Consider the following 14,728-nt stretch of genomic DNA (forward strand, 5'->3'; position numbering starts at 1 on the left):
TTGCTCTCAGTCTTCTAACACTTGTACTTATACTTGATGCTCTACCGCTGTGTCTTCCTTCTAGCTTATAGTAGAATGTCGTCTCAAGCATCGATGCTGGATGAATAGTCATCTCGTCATTAAAAGATGGCACCCCTTTCCTTTTACAAATATCCATGATAAGGTTTGGGAAGGCATCGTTTAGTCAATCGGGCTTTGTTGCATGCTTGATGTAGACGAAAATGATCTCCCCTACATTCATCTTCTTTTTTGTAGTGATGCAGGAGAGTAGAACTGCCCTCTCAGAGTTTAGTGAACTGAAATGTGTCTCAGGAATTAACTGTGTAAGTAATTGATCTACCATACGCAGTAAAAAACAAAAATTCAATCGGTAAATCAATTACCTTTCTTTGCCTAGATCCGAGTATAGATTATAACATTTACATGTTTACAAACAAAAGTCTGTATAAAGTAAATCCATTCAAGGATTAGAATACTTACGTATGTTTGGAGGCTCCTTCGAATATCTCTGATTTCGGACAAGAACACTGTTCATAGTTACTATTTATCGTCTACTGTTCACGTGATTTTTCGCCAATCGATCCAAAGTAGGATCGCACTCATGGAAGTCCACACGAAGATAATCCGCATAACCCTTGATTATTTTGCTAGAATAATCAAGGGCTTCAAGAATCAAGAAAGAAGAACAAGAAAAGTTTTCTTCTTGAGAGAGATAGGGTGGCTAGGGTTTTAATTGAATGAATAATTCTCATATGTTTTAATTTTAAGTTGCACTTATATAGTGCAACAATTAAAACCCTATTCCACTTAGGAATAGCCATGGGCTCCAACCCTAGTTTACCCTTGCAACCAAAGACACCCTTTATGGTATTTTAATTAATTAATTATTATTATTATTAAAATCAATTAATATATAATAATACATTAATATTTAATTAATAATAATAATTCATTTAAATATATACAGAGATATATTTAAAAATAATCTCACTAATTTAATTTTAATATTAAAATTAAATACAGGCAACAACCTCAGCAAATTTAATTGCACTATAAGATTACCAAAATACTCTTTCGTCCTAAAAGATGAAAATACCCTTCTCATAAATTGATTCTTAAATTATCTTCTAAGTGTAGGACCCATAGGCTCCTCATCATATTGGCAATGTGTAGTATTGTAATTAACACCAATTAATCGTCTCACTACACACAAACCAAGATTGGCCCCTAGCAAGGCATCATGGTCACCCTATAGATTCGGATTTAGCGAAACCGTAGCCTGTCAATGGTATGGTTACCGTGCAATCAAATCCTTTCATCAACTGTTATCTCATCGAGACTGAGGTACAGAAATAGTGTCAACCTTAGATATCCTCAACATGTTTGTATTCAGTTACTGGACCAATGACAGGAATATTAAGCATCAACTCAATCTCACTATGGCCAAAGATTTAGTATCATTACCATTTACTGAATTACCCGGTGAGATAACTTCTCCCATACCGAGGAGTGATGAATCCTTTGTCAATCCACCATAGTCTCGATACACTTCTCAATGTAGCTAATCACTACTGTATTGATAGCTCTTAATAGAACTACGTTGGGCTAGTGTCAAACTACACCAATTGGTGCACAGGGCGCTCCGGTAATCTCAAGTCTAAGGATCACATGCACCACCATCCGTTAGAGGATTTATTCCATAAACACTAGGGTTACCATCCATATGGAATCCTCTGGTGGGTCTATCCAGTGAACTTGCCTCTAGCAAGCACCCATGCGTTGCACCAGGTTGTCGACAAACAACCTTGACAAGTGAGATTAGTCACTGCCTTTCGACAAGGTCGTTCAACACTATGATAGCTTTACCGTATTATATATGTCCTTGGTCAAAATAATACTGGGGCTACAAACTTTTCTAGAATGGCCACCATATGTGATCATAGGGTTCTCACTATCAAGATTTGAAACACTTGATACCCTTCTCACGGTTCTACCATCTTAAGGACATATATCATTACATACACGATATAGAATAATATGCCTTTTATTGATAAATAAACATTTATTACAGAGTCAATTTTATAATAATTGATTGGCTCTAGGGCACCTACTCTAACAAACCGTGCATAGATGAAGTATTGCCAAATCTGTGCCACAACCGTCAAATTGCTCCCATTAAATTTCCATATTCCTTTCTAACTAACGTTCCAGGAAGCTTCTGGTTTGGCTATTACCTTGAGTATCTCATCCCAATCTAGATTGTTCTTGTAGATTTTGTACTCATCATGCTCAATAGGGCTCATCCCATAAAAATCATTGATAATCTGAGCATTAAATGGCACTTGCAAACCCCTAACATACTCATAACCGTGTTGACTCTCCAGGAGGTTTGCATAAAATACCCTAACAATTGGTTATAAGGCTCGCTGCGGCGGTTCCTTCACAAATGTGAGCCAATCTAAATCGAAAGCATAAAGAGCATTTAATTCCCTCTCTGGAATGGTCTTCCCATCATTTTTCTTGGCCTTGGCCTCATACTGCTCCCTGACCCTATCACTCACAAATCGATTGTCCACTTGCTTCCCTTTTGTTGTTCTCGTAAAAGGCATTGTCTTTTTCATCCTAATTGAACAATTCACAAATGCACAAATTGAAATAGTATTTCAACAATTCCCACAAACAAATTCAACCCACAATATCAAAATTACTCCACCACAACACAATCCACACAACACTTCACAATATTAACCACAAACAACTCCAAATTTCACACTTCTCCACAACAATCAACTCAAAATTTCACAAACCTAATCTTCTCTCAATCAGCCCAACACAAATCAACAATGAAAACTCTCCACAACAAACAATTCAACACAAAAAACAAAATCACACTACAATACCAAGAATTCGCTACTCTAAAAAAACCCCAAAATTCAAATTTCAATCAACTTTGCAAATCCATAGATTAACATTCAAAATCAATCAATCAAAAGCTTAGGACAAGAATTCTTACCAAATCCACCAAGATTCAGCTTTCAATCACACCACTTTGCCCCAAAATCGTAAAAGCCCCAAAATTTTTGAGAAACTTTGGGTTTTTTTTTTCAAAGATTTGCAAATCTCCTTATGAATCTTGCAAAAATAGTGGTAAATGATGTTTAGAGAATTCAGAGATGTGTGATTTGTAGCAGAAATGCTTGGGAAGGGTAGAAGACTTGAGAAGAAAGAGGTGTGTTATGGAGGCCAGGGTTTGATGTAGTGGAGAAAAGTGTAAAAAACATGCGTGTTTATATAAAGTTTCGTCTTCGCCGCGGTGAAAACTAGGCTTTCAAAACATTTCTCAAGCAACAATTCTCGATGCCACGATGAAACTTGCAATGTTTTCTTGCCCAAGATTCTAGTGAGTTTTATGCCACGGCGAAAATGAATTTCGTCGGGGTGAAAACTAGACAACTTTTCTCTCAAAAATCTAGTAGATTTCATGCCACGGCAAAAAATAATTTCACTAGGGCGAAAACTAGAAAAATACTTCTTCTTCAAATCTGCAGATTTTCACCTGAAACAACGAAACAACATCAATTAACTATCTTCTAACTTAACAAAAACACATTCAACATAAAAAAAAAAAAAAATCACAAAAATAGTCGAAATGAACAACACTTGGGTTGCCTCCCAAGAAGCGCTTGTTTATAGTCAAAAGCTCAACTTTCTTTTGGGGTCTCATTTCGAATGTCAAGTTTTATGGGCAATGACTTGCAACTTAGCACTCCATCAATGTACGGCTTCAATCGCTGCCCATTCACTTTAAAGATACCATTTTCCTCATGAGAGATCTCAACAGCTCCATACAGGTAGACTTGTGTAACTATGAAGGGTTCAGACCATCTAGCCTTAAGTTTTCTAGGAAAAAGCCTAAGTCTAGAGTTGTACAACAGCACTTTCTGACCCACTTCAAAGTTTTACTTTGCTCTGTGCTTGTCGTGCCACATCTTGGTTTTCTCCTTGTATATCCGGGCATTTTCATATGCATCATAACGAAACTTGTCTAGTTCATTCAATTAAAGCATCCTTTCTTCCCCAGCAGCTTGTAAATCCATGTTTAGCATCTTGACTGCCCAATATGCCCTATGCTCTAGCTCCACTGGCAAGTGACATGCTTTTCTATACACAAGACGGAACAAGGACATGCCAATTGGAGTCTTAAATGCAATCTGGTATGCCCACAATGCATCGTCTAACTTTCGTGACCAATCCTTCCTAGATGCATTAACTGTCTTTTCTAGAATCCTTTTTAGTTCCCTGTTTGAAAGTTCCATTTAAGGATGGTATGGTGTAGCAACCCTATGTGTCACTCCATATTTTCCCAAGAGAGCTTCAAACTGCCTGTTGCAAAAATGGGTTCCTCCATCACTAATGATTGCCCATGGTACTCCAAATCTCGAGAAAATGTTTTTCCTCACAAAATTCACCACCACTTTGGCATAATTGGAGGGTAATGCAACTGCTTTAACCCATTTTGAAACACAATCAACAGCTACCAAGATATACAAATTCCCATACAAATTCGAAAAAAGACCCATAAAGTCAATCCCCCATACATCAAAAAGTTCCATGACCAAGATGTTACTTAATGGCATCTCATCCATCTTTGAAATATTTCCGCTCCGTTGACATTGGTCACATTCCTGAACAAACCAGAAAGCATCCTTAAACTGAGTTGGCTAATAAAATCTAGATTGAAGGACTTTAGTTGCTATTCTAGTTCCTCCAAAGTGACCACCGACTTCCTTCTCATGGCAATGCCTTAAGATACTCTCCATTTCTTCTTCTAGGACACACCTTCGTATCATCTAATATGCACAATGTTTATATAAAAACGGTTCTTCCCAAAAGTAGAATTTCAAGTCAAAGAAAAATTTCTTCTCTTGCTGGAAAGTCATGCCATTTGGAAGCACTCTATAAACCCCTCCCTAGTCAGGTATTTCGGAAGTATCTCTTGGCCATTGAGAACCTAGAAAATGCTCGCCTAAGAAAGAAGTTTATTTTAAAACCCTATTTAAAGAATTACCTATAGTTTAAAACTTTTTTTTTTTTAAATTTCTAAACTATAATAAGTTAATTATACAAGTCAAATAGTATAGTTTCCTTTCTTAGAGTAAATTATGAAATCCATAATAATAATTACTAGAACATACACACTTTTACAAACTTTACTAGCAATTTGATTATTTACTCCGTTATAGAACATGGACATATTTACCACATTATGAAATATGAACATAATTACTACACTAAATACTAGCAAAACCATTCAATAGTCTTCATTAAAACATCCCTTCATGCCCATAGCGTCCCTTGGAATCCTCTCCCAGCTTCATGCCTTAATCCTTACCTGCAAAACATATAAACATCTTGGGGTGAGTGCTATTCGCTCAGTAAGGGTACATGCCTATTCTAACTTTCATGGATTTCTTACACATACCAAACGTTCATAAATTCACAACATATTATTCATTGTCAATGCCATAAATCATGGTCATGATATTCACATTGACTTTCTTATACACATAAGTCATAATATATTTAAAACATCCTAAAACACTAAATGTATATGACTCATGTAACATTCACAAACATGACATGCCTATTTCTTTTATCTAGGTATTTGACATTTCTTTTATCTATATGAACCGATCGGATTCATTTGAACCATTACCTTGTTCTTAATTACCACCTCAAAAGACTCATGGTTTTCATAAAATTTCCATTACTCTGATCTTGGTTTCACATCTCAAGAGACTCATGGAATTCATATACCATTACTCTGGTCTTGGCCTTATGCCTCAAGAGTCTCATGGAACTCATATACCATTACTCTGGTCTTGGCCTTACGCCTCAAGAGACTCATGGAACTCTGGTCTTGGCCTTACGCCTCAAGAGACTCATGGAACTCATATACCATTACTCTGGTCTTGGCCTTACGCCTCAAGAGACTCATGGAAACCTTTCTTTAACATTTCATAAATCCTCCATAAGTCAACTAAACTAGGCTATATATGTTATCATTTAGAATCCATTCATAAGGGATAACATCTCCCTTTAACATACATAAACATTACATATGCATTCATCATACATGTCATTTATAGCTAACTTATGGACACACTCATTCATAACGTTCATTCATCTAGCATACACCCATAACCAGTTTCATAAATCTTTAGTCAATTGAGCGAAATTCCTTGTCAAGAATATTTTCTTAATATTTCTCATTTTCTTAATTCGCTTAACATTTCATGATACATAAGGAATTTCACTATGTGCCTTTTACCATTCTTGTTCATGTTAGGCTATAGGATTTATTTAGTGCCTTAACTGAATTTCCAAAGAAATTCGGAATTTTTGTATTTGGAAGGTGGATGCCACATTCTTTTGCATGCCCGTTATTCAATTATCATTCAAGCATTTCCCAAACACAAACCAAGTCATAAAAGTCACATAAAACCCTCCCTTTCACATTCAAACAAGTGCCAACCATCGTCCAACTACAAATATCTTAAGTGGCAATATCCTCCTCCTTTTCCAACACAAACCTCAACCAACACCAATTCACACAATACATAAACAAACAATAACTTTATACATCAAATTAACATAACAAAGATTAAGGTTTACTAACCCTAGGCATTGATAACATAGTTTAAAGGGAGGTTTTCCCCTTACCTTGGCAATCAAAACTCAAAAGAAACACTCCTCCTTGGCTCCAAATAAACACCTTCACCTATAACAAGCATTAACTCTCATGAAATTGCTTTAATACATTCAAACTCATCAAGCTAGGGTTTTAGGGATTACCTTAACCCTTCAAATTGAATCTCCTTAAGGTGTATCTTGATCTCCTTCAAGAAATTGCTTGGACCCCTAAGAAAATGCTTGGATTAGTGGCTTTTATGGTGGATTTGAGAGAGGAAGAAGAAGATGATGCATTTGGGTTGTACAAGGCCGACTCCTCTCTCTTAAAACCTTATAGATATTTATTTTATTACTACTCTATTGTGATTGGTCATTAAAAGTTAGATATAAGGGCCATTTGGCATAATTTTTTTATATAAAGGCGTTTTCGTCATTTCTACCACAACATAATGATTAGTACTCATTTAATGCCATTTGACTTCTTTTAAACACTTGGTAATTAAGCAATCCCATTAGGTAAATGACTAATTTACCCTTGGTGTACTTTTATGGATACTTAATTCATATGGATTTGTGTGAAAAGACCATTATACCCTTGGTTACCGTTTAAGCCATTTAACCCTATCAATCTACTTTATGACCATTCTACCCTCATTTCTCTTCAATGACATCACCCTTTATGCTTTATAATGGCCACATCTTGAAATGCATGCAAATTGACCATTTTACCCTTCCATTCAAAAAAAAAAAAATTTTACCTGAAAGGGTAGAATTTCATTCCTTAGGGCATCGGAATAATAATGTGAGGTTTACACACTCTCGATGATAAGTAATTTGCAATATCCGCATAACAAGGTGCTTCTTCAACTCTCATCAATTTCTCATCCGGGAATGTCTCCTTGATTTGAGTTTCCTCTTCACTTCCCTGTGTCGGTTGCTCAATTCTTGATAAATGATCTACTACTACATTTTTCGACCCTTTCTTGTCTCGGATTTCCATATCAAACTCTTGGAGGAGTAAGATCCATCTTATTAGCCTTGGTTTTGCTTCTTGCTTTGCCAACAGATGCTTGAGCGTTGAATGGTCCGTGTAGAAAATCACCTTAGCACCTAGCAAATAAGAGCGAAATTTGTCAAATGCATAAACAATGGCTAAAAGCTCTTTTTTAGTAGTGGTGTATTTCAACTGTGCATCGGTCAGTGTCTTGCTAGTATACTAAAGTACATGCAAAACCTTGTTCTTTCTTTGTCCTAAAACCACTCCTAATGCAAAATCACTAGCATCACACATCAATTCAAATAGGAGTTCCTAATTGGGAATTGCAATAATGAGTGCAAACACTAATAAATTCTTAAGAGTTTGAAAAGCATGCATGCATTCATCATCGAAATCAAAAGATGCATCTTTAATCAATAAATTGCAAAGCGGTTTAGAGATTTTGGAGAAATCCTTTATGAATCTTCTATAAAACCCTCCATGCCCCAGGAAACTCCAGACAGCCTTGACATTTGTAGGTGGTGGCAGCTTCTTGACACTTCCGTTTTGGCTTTATCCACTTCAATGCCTTACCTTGAAATCTGGTGACCGAGCACTATGTCTTCTTAAACCATGAAGTGACACTTCTCCCAGTTGAGCACTAGATTCATGTAACGGCCCCACACAGGTGGCCGGCTATGATCACACAGCATGGCAGGATATCTCTCCCCCCCTCAAGGAGATTTCTTTTGCCTCCCTCACCACTCGAACCCAAGACCAAGGGGCTAGCTTGATGGTACTCACCATGCTTCCCAATTGACTATAGCCCCTTGGTCTTGGGTTCGAGTGGTGAGGGAGGTGAAAGAAATCTCTTTAAAGGGGGGAGAGATATCCTGCCATGCTGCGTGATCATGGTCGGCCACTTGTGTGGGGCCGTTACATAAAAAGGTGCATTTTTATGTAACGGCCCCACACAGGTGGCTGACTATGATCACACAGCATGGGAAGTACTGTCCCCCCCCCCCCTTTAAAGGATTTCTTTCGCCTCCCCCACCACGCGAACCCAAGACCAAGGCGCTATAGTCAATTGGGAAGCATGGTGAGTACCATCAGGCTTTACAATTCATATCTTGACATCGCTGAAAAACAAGAGAAAGGTTAGAAAGGTAATTATCAAAAGAAGAACCAAAAACAGAGAAGTCATCCATAAAGACTTCTATGAACCGCTCCACCATGTCACTGAATATTAACTTCATGCATCGCTAAAATGTGGCTAGTGCATTGCACAACCCAACAGGCATCCTTCTGTAAGCAAAGGTACCATAAGGACAGGTGAATGTTGTCTTCTCTTGATCTTTAGGAGCAATAGGGATCTGATTATATCCTGAATAACCATCCAAGAAATAATAATATGCATGCCTTGATAGCCTTTCCAACATTTGATCAACGAATGGAAGCGGAAAATGATCCTTTCTTGTTGCTTCATTCAGCTTTTTGTAGTTGATGCACACCTTCCAACCCATGACTGTCCTAATCGGTATCAATTCATTGCTTTCATTCTGTATTACCATGATACCTCCTTTCTTTGGAACCACTTGCACCGAGCTCACCCAAGGCTATCTAAAATAGGGTAGATGATGTCTGCATCTAAGAGTTTTACCACTTCCTTTCTCACTACTTCCTTCATAAAAGGATTTAATCTCCGTTGTGGTTGCACTCTAAGCTAGACATCATCTTCCATGAGTATCTTGTGTATACAAAGAGATGGAGAAATGTGTTTAATGTCAGAAATGGTCTGTCCAATGGCCGATTTATGCTCTCTTAACACTCGAATCAATCTCTCCTCTTCCACTTTACTCAATTTTGCATTGATGATTACCGGAAAGGATTCTGATTCACCAAGATACACATATTTAAGGTGAGATGGTAAAGGCTTCAGTTTAACCTTTGGAGGTTCTTCCGTTCTTGCCTTTTCCTTCTCTTTTTCTATGTTAAAATCTTCAAATTCTGGATCTTGGCCTGTGTTTATCGATTGGAGTGCTTCCAAATACCTAGCACAATCATTCTTCTTTTGCTTGTCTACCTCGGTTGTTTTGGATTAGGCAATGCAAGCTTCTAGAGGTAGTTGATGGGTGATCTCTTTGATGGTATCAGCTACAAGTTTATCCACCAAATCCACACTAAAACATGAATCAACCTCTAATGGAAATTTCATAGCTTCAAAGACATTAAAAGTCACCATTTCATCTTGGACCCTTAGGATCAACTTTCCTTGCTGAACATCAATCAAAGTCCTCCCTATAGCAAGGAATGGTCTTCCCAGAATGAGCGGTATTTCCTTGTCTTCTTCCATATCCAACAATACAAAGTCCGCAAGGAAGATAAACTTATCCACCTTAATTAGCACATCTTCAATAATACCCCGTGGATGCTTGATGGATCGATCTGCGAGCTACAAGGATACTGTTGTGGGCTTCACCTCACTAATCCCTAGTTTCCTGAAAATAGAAAAAGGCATTAGGTTAATGCTAACACCCAAATCACATAAAACTCTATCAAATGTAATGTCTCCAAAACACAAGGGATAATGAAACTTCTTGGATCTTTGAGTTTTGGTGGGAGCTTCTTCTGTAGAATGGCTTTGTACTCTTCTATAAGCATCACTGTTTCATCCTCTTCTAGCTTTGTTTTGTTTGAAAGGATCTCTTTCAGGAATTTAACATAACTCAGCATCTGCTACAAGGCATCTACAAAAGGAATGTTAATCTGCAATTTTTTCAATACATCAAGGAATTTCATAAACTGCTTATCCTGATTTTGTTTTTTGAGCCTTTGAGGAAAAGGAACAGGTAGGGTATGATATGCCAACTCTGGTGGTATCTCTGGGAAAGGTAGTTTCTCTTTTCTTCTCTTTTGCATGCTTTCTTGATGAAGTTCCTTTTCTTGGCTCTACACTTTCTCTTTCACTATGATTTCTTCATCACATTTTTCTTTAGATTCTCCTTCTTCTCTAAAGGGTTCTCATCCTTCTTCCTTGATTCAACCTCTTCTATGACTTTCCCACTTCGTAAGGTGATAGCATTTGCTTGTTCATGGGTTAGTCACCGTATTGCTTGGCAAAGAACCTTGAACTCTCTCATTCAACTTTTCTGAAATCTATCCCAAATGTACTTCCAAATTTCTGATGGATGCTCCTTGGTTTCTAAAATCAGACTGTGTCTCATTCATGAGGCTTGGGTCTCTTGCATGAATTTCCCGAACATATTTTCCAACTTTGATAACCTCTGCTCTATTGGTTGAAGATTCACTGCTTGCTGATGATTTGGTACTGTCCTTTAGTTCGATTGATTGCCTTGATTGCTCCAGGAAAAATTTGGGTGATTTCTCCATCCAGGATTGTAGGTGTTAGAAAAAGGATTATTCTGGGGTCGTTGATTTCCAGCCAAATAATTGACTTGCTCTAAAGATGAGGATGATGAAGCAAAGGTGTTCCCTACTTGGCAGTCAATGCTTGCATGGTTACCTGCACACAAGTCACATGCTAATTAAGGTGCTTGAATAAAATTAACATACATATCTCCTAGTTGTTTTTAAAGTGCTGCTAGTTGGGCTGAAATGGCCGTGTAAGCGTCAACTTCATGAATACCCATAGACTTCCTCGGATGTATTCTCTCATTTGGTCTCTGATAGTTGTTACTTGCCAGGATGACTTCAAGTAACTCATAGGGTGCTTTAGGTGTCTTGTTTTGCAATGCTCCTCCAGATGTTGCATCCACCATTGTTTGCACATTTGGAAGCAACCCATTATAGAAGGTTTGGACTTGCATCCAAACAGGCAAACCATGGTGTGGACACTTCCTCATTAGTTCCTTATATCTTTCCCATGCTTCATATAGTGACTTGTTCTCATCCTGCAAAAATGATGTGATGTCATTTCTCACCTCTACTGATTTCACTGCTGGGAAATATTTAGTTAGGAACCTTTGTGCCAATTCATTCCAGGTGGTGATTGTTCCTGCTGGTAGTGCTAATAACCATCCCTTTGCTTTATCTCTTAGTGAAAATGGAAATAATCTCAACCTGATGGCATGATCTAACACTCTATTTGCTTTAAATGTGTTGCATATCTCCAAGAAGTTAGCAATATGTGAGTTTAGATCTTCATTTGCATCTCCCCCAAACTGTACCAACTGTTGGATTATTTGGATAATTGCCAGCTTTATCTCAAAATTGTTGGCTTGTACCGGTGGCCTAGTGATACTTGGACCACTACCATCAACTGTGGGCACTAAGAATTCCCTCAAAGCTCTATCGTTTGCAATTTCTATATGTAGTGTCTCTTCTCTCTCTCTTTTCATTCTCTAATAAGTCTTCATGTTGTTCTCTCGATCTCTAGATTCTTCGCATAAACTACAAAAAGAAGAAAAAGAAAGATTGTGAGATTGCATAAACTAAATAAAATGAAAGTAAAACTAAAGGTAAACCTGAAATTTAAAACTTCAACTTAGCAAAAATTGGAAGACTTCAATATCAGCACAAAATCAATCCCTGGCAACGACGCCAAAAACTTGATGCATGCTTCGACAAACATGCATATGTAACAAGTGCACTAGTCGTAAAAAGTAATACAATGATGAAGTAGAGTATCATTCCCATGAGGATTGCATGCTAATTACCGAGTTTCCTAATTCTATTACTAATTGAAGAATACAAAAATATTGGAATTGTTGGGGACAGTAAAGCTAAAATTAAAGCACAAAATCAAACAACTAAAATTTAAACTAAACTAATCAACACAAGTTTAAATCAAGGCAAATGAGGTTAGGGTTCGACTTCACTAGGATACTCTAATTTAGCCTACAATTTCTATTACTTCCAAATTCACGTGCAAGGATTATAAATCAAATTCCTTAAGTTCTAGATTATACCTTCTCAGGCTATATTCTCCTACCTATCCCTATTAAGCTTTCGCACCCAACAAAATGAAGATTAATAGTTCAAAGTCTATTAAGCTAAGTGGAATCCTATAAAAATTTCATAGATCACTAAACCCATCTCTAGCGTTTGCTTAATCTACGGTGTTTACCCTAAGAAGCTAGCACATGAATCACTTCTCAGTCTCATCATGCTCAACATTCAATTGAACCAAAAACACCCAACATCCAATTGCATTAAGTACAAGAATAAACACATAATTCAAGCAATAGAACTCAAAAACAACACAAATTTATAGACTAAACCATTGTAATCCAAGTTACATCAAAACCCTAACCCAAAAGTGAGTTAGTTCATGCTCAAAATAAAGAAAAACATCACATAAACTATAAATGCGAAGTTCAACATATTAGAAATTGAAAGAGGAACGAATTCTTCCCTAATTTTGAGACCTAAATTCTTCAAATCTCCTTCTCCTCTTTCCCTTACCTAGAAATGTTGACCTCCCTTCCAAAAATGGGCTAAGCTTTCTTTTTATAGTGCCCACAAACCCTAAGACTCAAGACTAAAATGGGTAAACACACCGTTTTTACAAAATAATTTTTTCCAGAATTTGCCGCGGCGAACTTGATTTTTGCCACGGCATTACGACGAAACGCAAAAGCACACATTTAACCGAGAGTTTCATGGCACGGCGCAAATGCTTTTTGCCGAGGCAAAACTCTGTTTTCATGTGGTTGAACTTATGAAATTGCCGTTGCATGCTCCAACACTTCAATCTTCAATTTTCTCTTTCTTTCTCATTTCGCTGAGCTTCAATGGTGCTTCCAATCAACCTCCGAACATCTCTAAACTCTGAAAACTCTCAAATTTGAATCAATTGACCTCATTTTTGCTTCGTTTCAATCCAAAAATGTGTTTTAGACCTGAAAAATGAAATGAACGAATTAAGTAGCAATTCAGGCCTAAATTCAAAGTGAAGTATCCGAAAATCCTACCAAATAAACAAGAAAAATAGTATAATCCACGGATTATCACTCAATAGATTATTATCTTTGTTAGAATGATATTGTTTGCCATGTTATTGAAAATTCAACTTTAGCATGCATTCTAAGCAAAATATAAATGTGTCGGTACATGACCCAACTAAAACCGATTTCCTCTAGCCTAGAGGAATCGGTGGGTCACCTAGCGGTCTTGTAAAAAATATCTTGAATCTTCCAGCATAATTGCCTCATCCTCGCTCTGTCTTAAAGTACATTACAAAAGACAATCATACTAAATTTATAGTGAAATTAATTACACAATAATTTTATATCAATAAATTTAGAAACCTCGATTTGCATTCAAAGGGAATGAGATGAGAAGAGAATGTACATCGAGAAGGTAGGAGAAAGGCAGGGCGCACAGGCCCTATTTAAAATTACAATCACACATACCCAAAAATACTTTAAAACATTCACCATAGGTCCAAGGTTCATGTACCAGGCACCATGCAATTTTTTCAACAAGAATTATTGCATACATTCAAAACAATCAATTTTGAATTGAGTGGGTTGATTTGTAAAAATTACCCTCTTGAATTTGCAAAATCACGCATCGATCCAGCGTTGAAAACACTACAGCACCTTTCACACTGCGACATGGTTTTATCACGCTGCGGTGCACAACAGGAATAGAATTGCGCCGCGGTGAAGTTTTATCTCACCGCAGTGTAAAACTAGCAACTCATGCTATGATGACACATTTGCACTGCAGCGTTTTCCACTTACACCATAGCTCAATCATGCAATCTGATGATATAGCACACTACTTCATCGTAACCACGCTACGGTGTAGTTTTATTACGCTGCAGCGCAAATGTGCATTTTCGCATTTGACGACGCTTTCACGTTGTAGCAAAATTTTATTTCACACAGCTCAAATTGTACGATTGTGCGAACACGTTGCATAATCACGTCGCGGTGTAGTTTTATTACGCCACGGCCAAAATGCATGATTTTAGTCACTTAATGTTTTTCCCACACTTGGACTGTGGCGAAGTTTTATTTCGCCGTAGCGCATTTACATAATTCTGGATCACGAAACTCTACATCGCACCGTAGAAGAACTGAACCATGGCGC

General features: G+C 37.3%; 1 non-coding gene across 1 annotated transcript; it reads left to right on the top strand.

Annotated features, from left to right (window-relative positions):
- Positions 1-11,506: 11,506 nt before the first annotated feature.
- On the top strand, positions 11,507-11,613 carry LOC116118380. Its single transcript, XR_004126145.1, has one exon. It is a non-coding gene; the product is annotated as a small nucleolar RNA R71 (small nucleolar RNA).
- The last annotated feature ends 3,115 nt before the right edge of the window (positions 11,614-14,728 follow it).

Source organism: Pistacia vera, unplaced genomic scaffold (assembly GCF_008641045.1).
Source record: "Pistacia vera cultivar Batoury unplaced genomic scaffold, PisVer_v2 Contig840, whole genome shotgun sequence".
Lineage (NCBI taxonomy): Eukaryota > Viridiplantae > Streptophyta > Magnoliopsida > Sapindales > Anacardiaceae > Pistacia > Pistacia vera.